Raw genomic sequence first — 14,275 nt, forward strand, 5'->3', positions numbered from 1 at the left:
GAGACTGAAAAACAGCTTCTATCTCAAGGCCATCAGACTGTTAAATAGCCCTGCACCTTAGATGCTGCTGCCATATATTCATACTACATACATACTATATACATATGCATGGAATCACTGGCCACTTTAATAATGGAACACTGGTCACTTTAATAATGTTTACATACTGCTTTACTAATTTCATATGTATATACTGTACTCTATTCTATGTTTTTCCGACATTGCTCGTCCTAATGTTTATATATTTCTTAATTCCATTCTTTTACTTTTAGATTTGTGTGTATTGTTGTGAATTGTTAAATACTACTGCACTGTTGGAGCTAGGAACACAGGCCTTTCGCTACACCCACAATAACATCTGCTAAATTTGTGTATGCGACCAATATAATTTGATTTGATTTGACAAACAAATCAACTCGGAAGTCATAGCTCCCTCCTGTTTTACCCTTTTCATCCCCCCTTCCCTCCTACCCTTGTTGTTCATCCCATAACATTTATAAACATAACGTACTGTAGAACGAGTGTTGTAGCACTCGAGACCGGTCTCAAGACAATATTATGAGTGTCTCGGTCTTGTCTCGGTGTCAGATACATTTGTACTCGGTCTTGACTCGGTCTCGGACTCGTAATTTCTTTCAGAGACCAGCCGAGACCAGCGGAGAAAAAACTATTGGACCTAGTGTGTGACAACTTCGTCAGGACAGCAACAGTAATACTGACAGCAACAGTAATAGGAGAGTGCACTTTTTGTAAAACACAAATAGTCCACAAACAATTATTATTGTTATTATTTTATTAATCCTTAGAGGCGTAGAGGGCCCTCATTGTTCCCCACTGTGTTTGGGTTAGTAATACTTTGTATAGTGGCTCTGTTTTCCCTCAGCATGCATTTTGTAACCATTCTGAATGTCTAAAGAATTCATATGTTGTTCTGAAATATGAACACAGAAATCCTGGACATTTTGAATTGTTATGGTGGTGATTTGACAAAATTCATGGTCTTGAATTGGACTCACATTTTTTCTGGTCTCAGTCTTGACTCGGGCTCGGGCTCGTCTCCCCCCCCTAACCAGACCCCCCATACCTCTTATGCATGGTCACGCCTGATATGCCCTTTTCTTGTCCATCTCAATGTCCATTCCCTTTACTAATCAGGTCACACAATTAGGAATAACGTCTTGATTGGACTTAATTGGTGGTTTTGAGGCCATGTCACAGCCTAAGAGACGGAGCAAGAGGTATAAAAGGGTACCTTTTGGCAAGGAACATGAACAAAGACAATCAACCTTTACCAAGATCAACCATCGACAAATTCGCAGATCATCCTCACCAAAGCCTCAACCTCAACACAGTAAGTGTGTCTTCTGTATCTCATACAGTGTTTGTATTTTCTCTGACAATCTTAAAACGACTTAATCTTAAAAAAAAGAAAAAACGTGTTTCTGTAACAGACTTTGCAAGAATTATTGCAGCAATAAACTGTCTATGATTGATAATACCATCTTATCTCTATCCTGAGACAAGTAGCATCAACTTAAATCAATTTTTCCTTCTTTCTCAGTGGCTATGTTTGGCACCTCAGTGTCCGCCCTCTGTCTGCTGTTCCTGCTATCTGTATGCACTGCCTGCTACATCTCCAACTGCCCCATAGGAGGCAAGAGATCAGCCCTTGCTTTCCCATCCAGAAAGGTACCAAGTAATTCTGAGCAGTTCCTCTTTGTTATTGTCTATTGTTACAGTGTGTCTGTTATAGAGTTAGATTCGTGGCTGCATATAGGCTTGCATCTTTCCTTTGAAGGGTTGAGATTGCACGTTCAAATCAAAGGTTATTGCATGTCAATACTGTATATCCCCCTCCTTTCCCCCCTTTTCTTTAGACTACAAAAACACTCTTATATATATGAACAAAAACTTACAGACACACAAATAATGACGCTCATCTGCCCAGATCTGCAGGCTCACTAGTGCCTGCATTATTGTTTGCCACTTGGCCTTAAATTGTACCAATTTGTTTTTTCTCGGACGCCTGGGCTATTTCAACATTTAAATAATAAATCATTCAATTTTTTCCATTGTGTGCGGATTGATTAACTTTCAAGTTTTTAGTATACGTCTTTTCAAATTGAGTGATGAGAAGAGAATCGTCCAGCCCATTGGGTATCTCACTACACCCCATATACCTGTCTTGAAATATGCAGACAGATTAAAAGTATCTTTACATTGTAATACTTCTGACAGACAACTCCGTCCACAATTTCCAGACTTTATAGCATTCCCAGAAAGAATGGATTATTGAGTCATTATTAGTTTTGCACTTGAGACATGACTCTGCCGTTGTGCTGTAGAATTGATAATTTTGTCTCTTGTATAATATATTCTATACATACGTTTATACTGGATTAAGCATACACTTTTGTCTTGGTTTTCTAAGAGATTGTCAGTTGGATATGCTCTCTGCAAGGTTTTGTATATCTTCCCAATCATATGAACCATTCTTGTTGGACTCAAATACGATTCCCTCAAGGTTGCGCTGATGTCCAAAATATTTAAAATCAACATTTTGTGATATGTAACTTTTAAGTTGCATGTATTTGAAACTATCTACATTGGTCAGTCCAAAATTACTTTTTAATTCACGGTTTCTATGCCTTTAGTTTTCAATGTGGACCAAATTATCGGTGATGTCTCAAAAGATATCCAAGGATTGTTCCATAAGGTTGTGTTTTCAGGGAGTAATATTGGTTCTTGTAGAATACTTTTTATTTTCTTCCATATTGTTAATGTTCTTCACTATGAAGTTCTTAATGTTCTAAGTTTTATCCTTTGAAAATAGACACGTAAAAATATTCTGCGGATGAGCATGCACATCTTCCATACATATCCATTGTTCCTCTTTAGTGCATTTAACTTAATGTCACAAGTAAAAACCTTGGGTAGTGAGTTTATATAATTTCAAGTCTGAAAGGTTAAAACCACACTCAGACTTAGGAAGATGTAAAACGGTTTATTCTGTGAATTTTATTTGCCCATATGAAGTCTGTTATGACCAAGTATACCTTTATAAAGAATGCCTTCAGTGGGGTTACCATAAATAAATACAAAAACTTTGTCAGCCATTCCATTCTAAGAGGTTTATTCTACCTGTGAGATTTATGGGAAAATTATTAAATTTAATTAGATCTGCTTTCATATTGTTGCTTTCATAATGGAATAAAGTTCCAATTAAATTAAATTTGTCACATGCGCCAAATACAACAGGTAGACCTTACCGTGAAATGTTTACAAGCCCTTAACCAACAATGCAGTTCAAGAAATAGAGTTAAGAAAATATTTACCAAATAAACTAAAGTAAAACATTTAAAAAGTTACACGATAAGTTATCTTTATTAATGTGTTGTTTGTTGTCACTTATTAAGCAAACAAAGTATTTAATATTTTCTGTGGTCCACTTAAAGCATTGCTGTAGATCGTGAGTTATTATTTTTCTTGGCATTGTTCATTTTTTTCCACATTCATTTTATAACCTGACATTTGAGTATTCTGAAAAATATTTTTTAGCAAAGGGGGCATTGACTTTTAAATATTGGTCAGGTATATCAGGAGATCATCTGCAAATAAGTTTAGTTTATATTCATGTTTACCATTACTGATACCTGTTACGTTAACTGGGTCCTGTCTAATTCTTTCTGCATGCGGTTCAATTGCCAGTGCAAACATGAGAGAGGAGAGGGGGCATCCCTGTCTTGTGCCTCTTTCTAAAGCAATTTCATCAGATAACGCGTTATTTGTGTATATTTTTGATATAAGACATTTATACAATATTTGTATTAAATGTAAAAGTTTTGAATAGAAAAGGCCATTCAAGACGGTCAAAAGCCTTTTTGGCATCAACAGCCATTATTGATAAATCTATATGTTGTTGTTTTTGTTTGCGTATGGTATTAAACTGAAACATGTTCTTGTATTTGTTTGAGGTTTTTTTATAAACCCTGTTTGATTATCAAGTCTGTAAGACTTTTGCCATCCTATTGCCTATAAGCTTTGGTATAATTTTATTGTCACAATTTATTAACCTTATGAGTCTATAATCAGCAGGGGACACTACAGAGAGTTTCCTGGTTTTAATATAACTGAAATAACTGTTTGATATTGAACTAGGAAGTACTGAATTGAGTGACGTTTGTTGTCATTTGTGTAAATAGTGGGACTACTTTACCCCAAAATGTTTAATAGAATTCTATGGGAAAGCCATCCATACTTGGTTCTTTTTTGTCTGCTGATAGTTGCTTCATAGTTGTTGCGTCTAGGAAAGCTATAAGATCCATCCAACTGTTCTTTTATTTTGATTTATTTACATTTTCATAGAAGCTTTTAAAATGGTAATTAATTGAACTGTTTCTAATTAATTCTTTTGTATCTTTATCTTTTACAATTATAACTGGTTTAGAATGTATTTGTTTATCAATACTGTATATTGTATTGTACTGTTATGAAAAAACGAAATGTTCTATAAATATATAACTTGTTTCTATAATAGCAATATAACTATAACTTTCTTTTTCCTATTATCTTTCCAGTGCATGTCATGTGGCCCCGGGGACAGGGGTCGCTGCTTTGGCCCCAATATCTGCTGTGGGGAGGGGATGGGCTGCTACGTGGGCTCGCCAGAGGCAGCTGGCTGCGTGGAGGAGAACTACCTGCCCTCCCCCTGTGAGGCCGGAGGAAGAGTGTGTGGCTCTGAGGAGGGACGTTGTGCTGCACCGGGGATCTGCTGTGACGTGGGTAAGACAAAGACTATACTCCTATTTTCATGTATAGCAAATGTTTCCGTTCACACTGAAAGATTCTGCAAAGGAGCAAAACGCATTGTATACAGTAGGGTTTGTTTTTCTATGGATTGCTGGTTGTGGCAATTTAAATAGACAATTGAATTGTTAATATCATGTGCCAAGCTCTTGTGGTATTGAATACTTTGTCATTGTCAGCAATTTGCAATTTGCTATTTGCTCCACAATTACTTAAGAGTTTAGGAATAAATGTGGTGTTGTGTTAGCCAATGGTAATAATGTACTATTTACATGTATTACTTGTTGTGAGTTCATACAGATTCAGTTTAATATGACATTTGTGTGACAGATTGTCTATTTTGGTCTTTTCTCTTTTAGAGGGTTGTAGTATTGACCAATCCTGTACTGAGGAGGATGAAGCTGAATACATAAGCCAATCAGTGAGCAGTAGCCATGGCCATGATCTGCTGATGAAGCTTCTGAACATGATTAGCCACACCCCTCCCCACAGAGTCCACAAATAAAACAGCCTCTAATTCAGTGGCAGTCCTGAGTTGAAAGACAGTGTAAAAAACCTGTCACATCTCAATGTCAGAGGCATACCTATGTACATACATTTTGTACAGAAGACAGACATAGATGTAAAGGATTAGTTTTGCTTGTAACTGTTTGTGTAATCGCTTGTGCTTCAAGAGTCAAATAAAGCTTACTGTACAAAAACAACTGTCAGGATAGTCAAGAGCTAGGTTTCCATCCAATTTGTGACCAATTTTTACGTGATTATTCTCAAATCTGCATAAATCAAAATGCATATTTTCCCACCAGAGATTTTTCCATCAAGCAAACTTTTTTCTGGATAAAAAGCTGTGCGTGATGACATAGTGCACACAAAAATAACCTTTGACAATAAATTCCTATGTGCCGAATTAAAAATTTAAGTTAAATGGGTTTCCATCGCATTTTCAACTACTGATGGTTTTGTTACAAAAACTGTTGTGTAATATTGCAAATGTGCCCACCCTGGTCTTGGCACATGCACTCTAGCCAATAGCTCACAGATACAGTGTGGGTAGGCCACCTACAATATGAGATTACCATGGATAAGAGCGATATATTTTTAATTTGTCAAACAGCAGCCAAGCATCGATCATCATCTCACCAGAATAAGACCCTCAATATTTATTGTAAAGGTGCATCAAGCTCATCACATTGCACATTCACCACCCTGTGAAGTTCATCATCATTTCTTTAATCTGTAGCCTAATAAACTGCATGGTTTCCCTTGTTGTAGTGGGAGGACCACTCAACATAAACTCAGCAAAAAAAGAAACATCCTCTCACTGTCAACTGCGTTTATTTTCAGCAAACTTAACATGTAAATATTTGTATGAACATAACAAGATTCAACAACTGAGACAAACTGAACAAGTTTCACAGACATGTGACTAACAGAAATGGAATAATGTGTCCCTGTACAAAGGAGGGGTCAAAATCAAAAGTAACAGTCAGTATCTGGTGTGGCCACCAGCTGCATTAAGTACTGCAGTGCATCTCCTCCTCATGGACTGCACCAGATTTGCCAGTTCTTGCTGTGAGATGTTACCCCACTCTTCCACCAAGGCACCTGCAAGTTCCCGGACATTTCTGGGGGGAACATTTCTGGGGGGACATTTCTGGGGGTCCCAGACGTGCTCAATGGGATTGAGATCCAGGCTCTTTGCTGGCCGTGGCAGAACACTGACATTCCTGTCTTGCAGGAAATCACGTACAGAACAAGCAGTATGGCTGGTGGCATTGTCATGCTGGAGGGTCATGTCAGGATGAGCCTGCAGGAAGGGTAACAAATGAGGGAGGAGGATGTCTTCCCTGTAACGCACAGCGTTGAGATTGCCTGCAATGACAAAAAGCTCAGTCCAATGATGCTGTGACACACCGCCCCAGACCATGACGGACCCTCCACCTCCAAATCGATCCCGCTCCAGAGTACAGGCCTCGGTCTTTGACAATTGCCTCCACACCTTTTATAGTCAACATTAATAGTCATGCAATAAACTGCAGAGGTTTGATTGCAAAAGGATTTCACATTTAATTGACAATCACACAATTTGATCTAAATTCAGATAAAACATATACAACAAACAATCATACTGTAAGACAAAACATTATGAACACCTGCTCTTTCCATGACATAGACTGACCAGGTAAATCCAGGTGAAAACTATGATCCCTTATTGACGTAACTATGTAACTAGCTATGATCCCTTATTGATGTAACTATGTAACTAGCTATGATCCCTTATTGATGTTAAATCCACTTCAATCAGTGTAGATGAAGGGGAGGAGACATGTTAAAGAAGGATTTTTAAGCTTTTGAGACCATAGAGACATGGATTGTGTATGTGTGCCATTCAGAGGATGAATGGGCAAAACAAAATATTGAAGTACCTTTGAACGGGGTATGGTAGTAGGTGCCAGGAACATGACACAAACCACACACTAACAATTAGGGGTTCAACAAGGATTCTTCTAAGATCCACAAAGTTTGATAAGACAGCAGGTGCAAGCTTATCAAACTTTGATACGTTTGGTGCAAGATCTCCTCAATTTATGGTAAGGTTTGTCCCTTGCATGAACTAAATTGATATTGTTTTATGATGATACCATCTATATTTTCATTTTTGTGCCAATCTTTCTAAATTAGAAAATGGACACAATTCAATGGATATCAACCAACAAAGAGGTAAGAGACTATGTGGGCTATAAGAATATGTTGAAGGCTAGCTGTATTGGGTGCAGATGACTGAACTGCTCACTTTTGTGTCTGCAATTGACATACAAAAGTATGTCAATTGGTATGTTATGCTGATCACATTAACCATCCTCCTCCCTGACCTCTTCAATGAATATCCCATAGGCCTCTACATTATGGACAAGATATGTTTATGAAAACCATTATCAAAACAGTTTTTTTTTCCATTCACATTCACCTCAAAATCCAAGGTATGAATTCTCTCCTGTGCACGTTTTATCATCTGAAAAATTAATATTTTTGGGATTCACAGACTTCACCCTCCCTACACCTCTGATGAATAAAACAGGAAACCTGTTAGATCACCATGCACTGCAAAATCATTCTGGCTATTGCTACAGAGAACATCAACACATTAACATCAACACGCCAGAGGATATACCCATTGGGCTTGAGGCTCTGCTTGGAGTTTACCTAATATTTCAATTTTTTATTCTGCTTTGCCACTAAAATCATAATAAACACTGAGAACTAAAATATTGTGTTGTTGTTGTTATTGTTACGCATAATAATAATTATTATTAGGGGAGGGGGATAGTTCAAAAATGAACCCCAAAAGGTTCTTCAAAGGTTCTGAGGATCCATTAAAAGGGGTTCTTTTAAAGGGTTCTTCGAATAACTCATTTTCAATTTGAAGAACCCCTAAAGGATACTCAAGGAACCTTTTCTTTTTAGAGTGCCTGAACTGCAATGCCATAGCCGCGGAAAGTAGTTTGGGGTTGCTGTGATTTTGTTATTGGGGGTGGGGATGAAGATTATTTTTTTTTGCTTGTGCTGAAGACGTCTATATTGGTCCACTAATACAGAACTAGTATAGGCCCAGTGCACTACATTTGTGAAAAAAATTCTACAAAATGTATTGGAGTGTTTACCAGCATTTGTAACTAGAGTCTGATAATTATCTGTACAAAACAGTTTAGTAGATGCACTTATCCAGAGCAACTTTTTGTACTGGTCCCCCGTGGGAATCGAACCCACAACCCTAGCATTGCAAGTGTCACGCACTACCAATTGAGCCTCAATTCACATCATCACAAACCACTTGATGTGTCAATATACTACTGTATTGTGCATTAAACAACCAATGGTATTGGGCACCTATCTATGTGTTTGTTGAGAGCTTCAGGCAGAGTGTGTCTGTGAGAGTGCAGAAACTCCTCCCACATGCCCTTTACCAGGGCTCCATCTCTACCAGACAGCAGCCAGAACACACGCTCCATTTTATAGGGGTGCTGAGGGGAGAGCACAGTGTTAGCCACGGCATACACACACTTCTTAAACCTTAAAGTGGCGAGCCATCATGCAGAGCACCTGAATGTCTATAGCCTGGGCCAAGGTCTGCATGACATTAGTTGCCATGGAAAAGTCACCACTCATTTTTGTAAATTATTCATTTTCATTTTTTATTGAACCTTTATTCAACAAGTTTAGAACAAATTCTTATTTACAATGACGGACTACCCCCATTAGCGTTTGTCATGGCAACGAGATGCAGCGGTATCCCTATCTGATTCACAATGCTGCCCGCTGAGAGAGGGGACAGAGAGACGGACAAAGAATGAGGAGAGATTAAGGAAAATCTGAGAAAAACATGAGCTATCTTCCAACACTCTCAAATGGCTTAGTTTCTTTTAGAAGTGTTCTTCCCAAAGGCCTAAATAAGTAATGTGAGCTAAGGAATACGGTAAACCATCAATCAAAAAAGGGGAACATATTGGGGGAAAAAAACACTGTTGCATGGTCACACTTCTCACCGGCGATATTTCCAGCCCCTCCTGTGGGCACTATCATCTCCAAGACGAGTATGGGTGCCCTTGTCTCTGCCTGCTTCAGCCCGCCTACATGAAGGTAGGCATAGAGGAAGTGTGCCAGCTGCATCATTACAGGAGACCTGTTGACTGAATGGGTTAAATTGAGATTTTGGATCACTGGGCCTACACACAATACCCGATAATGTCAACGTGGAATTATGTTTTTAGACATTTTTACAAATTCATTAAAAATTAAAAGCTGAAATGTCTTGAGTCAATAAGAATTCAACCCCTTTGTTATGGCAAGCCTAAATAAGTTCAGGAGTAAACAAGTCACATAATAAGTTGCATGGATTCACTGTGTACAATAATAACGTTTAACATGATTTTTTAATGACTACCTCATCTCTGTACCTCCCACATACAGATAATTGTAAGGTCCCTCAGTTGAGCAGTGCATTTCAATCACTTTACTCTAGATTCAACCACAAAGACCAGGGAGGTTTTCCAATGCCTTGCAAAGAAAGGCACCAATTGTAAAACCAAAAGCTGACATTGAACATCCTTTTGAGCATGGTGAAGTTATTAATTACACTTTGGATGGTGTATCAATACACTCAGTCACTACAAAGATACAGGCTTCCTTTCTAACTCAGTTGCCGGGGAGGAAGGAAACAGCTCAGAGATTTCACTATTAGGCCAATGGTCCCTTTAAAACAGTTACAGTGTAACGGTCTTTGTCGTCTGAAGAAGAGGAATCATCGGACCAAAGCGCTTCGTGATAAGTGTTCATGCTTGTTTTATTAAAACTGAACACTATAACAAAAATAAACAAGAGCATAACCGAAACAGTCCTGTAAGGTGAAAACACTCAACAGAAATTAACTACCCACAAAAACCATGTGGGAAAAAGCTACCTAAGTATGGTTCCCAATCAGCGACAACGATAGACAGCTGTCCCTGATTGAGAACCATACCAGGCCAAAACAAAGAAATAAAAAAAAACATAGAAAAAGGAACATAGAATGGCCACCCAAATCACACCCTGACCAAACCAAAATAGAGACATAAAAAGCTCTAAGGTCAGGGCGTGACATACAGAGTTTAATGGCTGTGATTGGAGAAAACTGAGGATGGATCTACAACATTGTAATTACTCCACAATACTAACCTAAATGACAGAGTGATAAGAAGGAAGCATGTACAGAATACAAATATTCCAAAACATAAAATAAAATCTTATTGGTCACATACACATATTTAGCAGATGTTATTGCGGGTGTCGCGAAATGCTTGTGTTCCTAGCTCCAACAGTGCAGTAGAATCTAACAATTAACAACAATACACACAAATCTAAAAGTAAAAGAATGGAATTAAGAAATATATAAATATTAGGAGGAGCAATGTCGGAGTGACATTGACTAAAATACAGTAGAATAGAATACAGTTTATACATATGAAATTAGTAAAGCAGTATGTAAATATTATTAAAGTGACTAATGTTCCATTAATAAAGTAACCAGTGATTCCATGTCTATGTATATGCGTCAGCAGGCTATTTAACAGTCTGATGGCCTTGAGATAGAAGCTGTTTTTCAGTCTCTCTGTCCCAGCTTTGATGCACCTGTACTGACCTCGCCTTCTGGATGTTAACGGAGTGAACAGGCCGTGGTTCGGGTGGTTGATGTCCTTGATGATCCTTTTGGCCTTCCTGTGACATCAAATCAAATTGTATTTGTCACATGTGCCGAATACAACAGGTGTAGACCTTACAGTGAAATGCATACTTACAAGCCCTTAACCAACAATGCAGTTGTAAGACAAATAAGTGCTGACATCGGGTGCTGTAGGTGTCCAGGAGGGCAGGCAGTGTGCCCTCTGTGATGCATTGGGCAGACCGCACCACCCTCTGGAGAGCCCTGCGGTTGCAGGCGGTGCTGTTGCTGTACCAGGCGGTGATACAGGCCGGTAGGATGCTCTCAATTGTGCATCTGCAAAAGTTTGTGAGGGTCTTATGGGACAATTCGAATTTCCACACTGTCTGTGTGAGTGGACCATTTCAGATTGCCATTGATGTGTATGCTGAGGAACTTGAAGCTTTCCACCTTCTCCACTGCGGTCCTGTCGATGTGGATAGAGGCGGGCTCCCTCTGTTGTTTCCTGAAGTCCACGATCAGCTCCTTCATTTTGTTGACACTGAGGGAGAGGTTATTTTCCTGGCACCGCTCCGCCTGGGCCCTCACCTCCTCCATGTAGTCTGTCTTGTCATTGTTGGTAATCAGGCCTACTACTGGTGTGTCGTCTGAAAACTTGATGATTGAGTTGGAGGCGTGCATGGCCACGCAGTCATGGGTGAACAGGGAGTACAGGAGGGGGCTGAGGACGTACCCTTGTGGGGACCCTGTGTTAAGGATCAGCGAAGTGGAAGTGTGGTTTCCTACCTTCACCACCTGGGGGCAGCCCGTCAGGAAGTCCAAGACCCAGTTGCACAGGCTGGGGTACAGACCCAGGGCCCGAGCTTTAGATGAGCTTGGAGGGTACTATGGTGTTGAAGGCTGAGCTATAGTGAATGAACAGCATCCTTACATAAGTTATTCCTCTTGTCCAGATGGGATAGGGCAGTGTGCAGTGTGATGGCTATTGCATCATCTGTGGATTTATTGGGGCGGTATGCAAATTGATGTGGGTCTAGGGTGTCAGGTAAGGTAGACGTGATATAATCCTTAACTAGCCTCTCAAAGCACTTCCTGATGACAGAAGTGAGTGCTACGGGGTGATAGTCATTTCGTTCAGTTACCTTTGCTTCCTTGGGTACAGCAACAATGGTGGACATCTTGAAACATGTGGGGATAGGGAGAGATTGAATATGTCCGTAAACACTTCAGCCAGCTGGTCTACTTATGCTCTGAGGACGTGGCTAAGGATGCCGTCTGGGCCGGCAGCCTTGCGAGGGTTAACACGCTTAAACGTCTTACTCACGTCGGCCACGTAGAACGAGAGCCCACAGACCTTGGGAGCTGGCCGAGACGGTGGCACTGTGTTATCCTCAAAGCAGCGAAGATTGTGTTCAGCTTGTCCGGGAGCAATCCGCGACGAGGCTGGTTTTCCCTTTGTAATCCGTGATCGTCTGTAGACCCTGCCACATACGCCTTGTGTCTGAGCCTTTGAATTGCGACTCCACTTTGTCTCTCGACTGACATTTTACCTGTTTGACTGCCTTGCGGAGGGAATAACTACACTGTGTGTGTTCGGCCATATTCCCAGTCACCTTCCCATGATTAAATGCGGTGGTTCACGTTTTCAGTTTTGCACATCCTGTTTGCAGTAAGGCACTAAAGTAAAACTGCAAGAAATGTGGCAAATAAATTAACTTTATGTCCTGAATAGTGTTATGTTTGGGGCAAATCCAACACATCACGGAGTACCACTATTCATATTTTCAAGTATGGTGGTGACTGCATCTTGTCATCAGGAAGGACTACTTTCAGCAGGACAATAATCTAAAACACAAGGCCAAATATACACTGGAGTGTATATTTTTAAAAGACGACATTGAATGTTTCCTAGTTGCCTCGTTACAATTGACTTCATTTGACTTGAAAATCTATGGCAAGACTTTAAAATGGCTGTCTAGCAATGATCAACAACCAACTTGACAGAGCTTGAAGAATTAAAATGTGTGCAAATATTGTACAATCCAGGTGTGCATAGCTCTAAGAGACGTAACCATAAAGACACAGCAGTAATCGCTACCAAAGGTGATTCTTCCAAATATTGAATATTGACAGGGAGGTTGAATACTTATGTAATCAAGATATATTAGTGTTTTATTTTTTCATGATTTTTAAAATAAATGTTAGAACTTTTCTTCAACTTTCACATTGCATAGTATTTTGTGTAGATCTTTGACCTAAAAATTTAAACTAAATCCATTTTAATCCCACCGTGTAACACAACAAAATTTAGAAAAAGTCAAGGGTTGTGAATACTTTCTGAAGGTACAGTAAGCGTAATAGACAGGCCATGCATGTAACTAAACACGTAAACACACCAAATGCTGCCCAAAGTGCCCCTTCTCACCCACGACTACCATGACGCGTCAGCTTTCTTTGCCAAGAAAGTAGTCAAGGCAGCGCACGGTGCAGGTCATGGCCAGGTCCTTGAAGGCCAAGGTCACAAAGTGGAAGAGCTCTAGCACACACAGCCTTTCCTTCAGCCTTGGGTTAAAAACAGAAGTAACTGCCCCAAAATCTCACGAAAAATAATCCAAAGACATAAGGCCGGACTGCACTAGCATCAAATAGTCCCCGCGATATGCAACTTTTCAGGGAAAAGTGGTCAAAGGGCTAGCTTTTTCAAACTTTGCAAATTTGCATCCTGTAGCTCTAACTCCCAACATTTTTGGGACACTGTAAAGTCCATGGAGAATAAGAGCACCTCCTCCCAGCTGCCCACTGCACTGAGGCTAGAAAACACTGTCACCACCAATAAATCCACGATAATCGAGAATTTCAATAAGCATTTCTCTACGGCTGGCCACGCTTTCCTCCTGGCTACCCCAACACCGGCCAACAGCTCCGCACCCCCCGCAGCTACTTACCCAAGCCTCCCCAGCTTCTCCTTCACCCAAATCCAGACAGCAGATGTTCTGAAAGAGCTGCAAAACCTGGACCCATACAAATCAGTTGGGCTAGACAATCTGGACCATCTCTTTCTAAAACTATCCGCCGTCAATGTTGTAACTCCTATTACCAGTCTATTCAACCTCTCTTTTGTATCGTCCGAGATTCCTAAAGATTAGAATATGTGGACAACTACAAATACCTAGGTGTCTGGCTAGACTGTAAACTCTCCTTCCAGGCTCATATTAAGCATCTCCAATCCAAAATTAAATCTAGAATCGGCTTCCTATTTCGCAACAAAGACTC

At 39.9% G+C, this 14,275-nt stretch overlaps 1 pseudogene; it reads left to right on the forward strand.

The window, feature by feature from the left end:
* Window positions 1-1,261: 1,261 nt before the first annotated feature.
* Window positions 1,262-5,453, forward strand: LOC139387983 (isotocin-neurophysin IT 1-like; annotated as a pseudogene).
* The last annotated feature ends 8,822 nt before the right edge of the window (window positions 5,454-14,275 follow it).

The sequence above is a fragment of the Oncorhynchus clarkii genome, chromosome 29 (genome assembly GCF_045791955.1).
Source record: "Oncorhynchus clarkii lewisi isolate Uvic-CL-2024 chromosome 29, UVic_Ocla_1.0, whole genome shotgun sequence".
NCBI classification, from domain to species: Eukaryota; Metazoa; Chordata; class Actinopteri; order Salmoniformes; family Salmonidae; genus Oncorhynchus; species Oncorhynchus clarkii.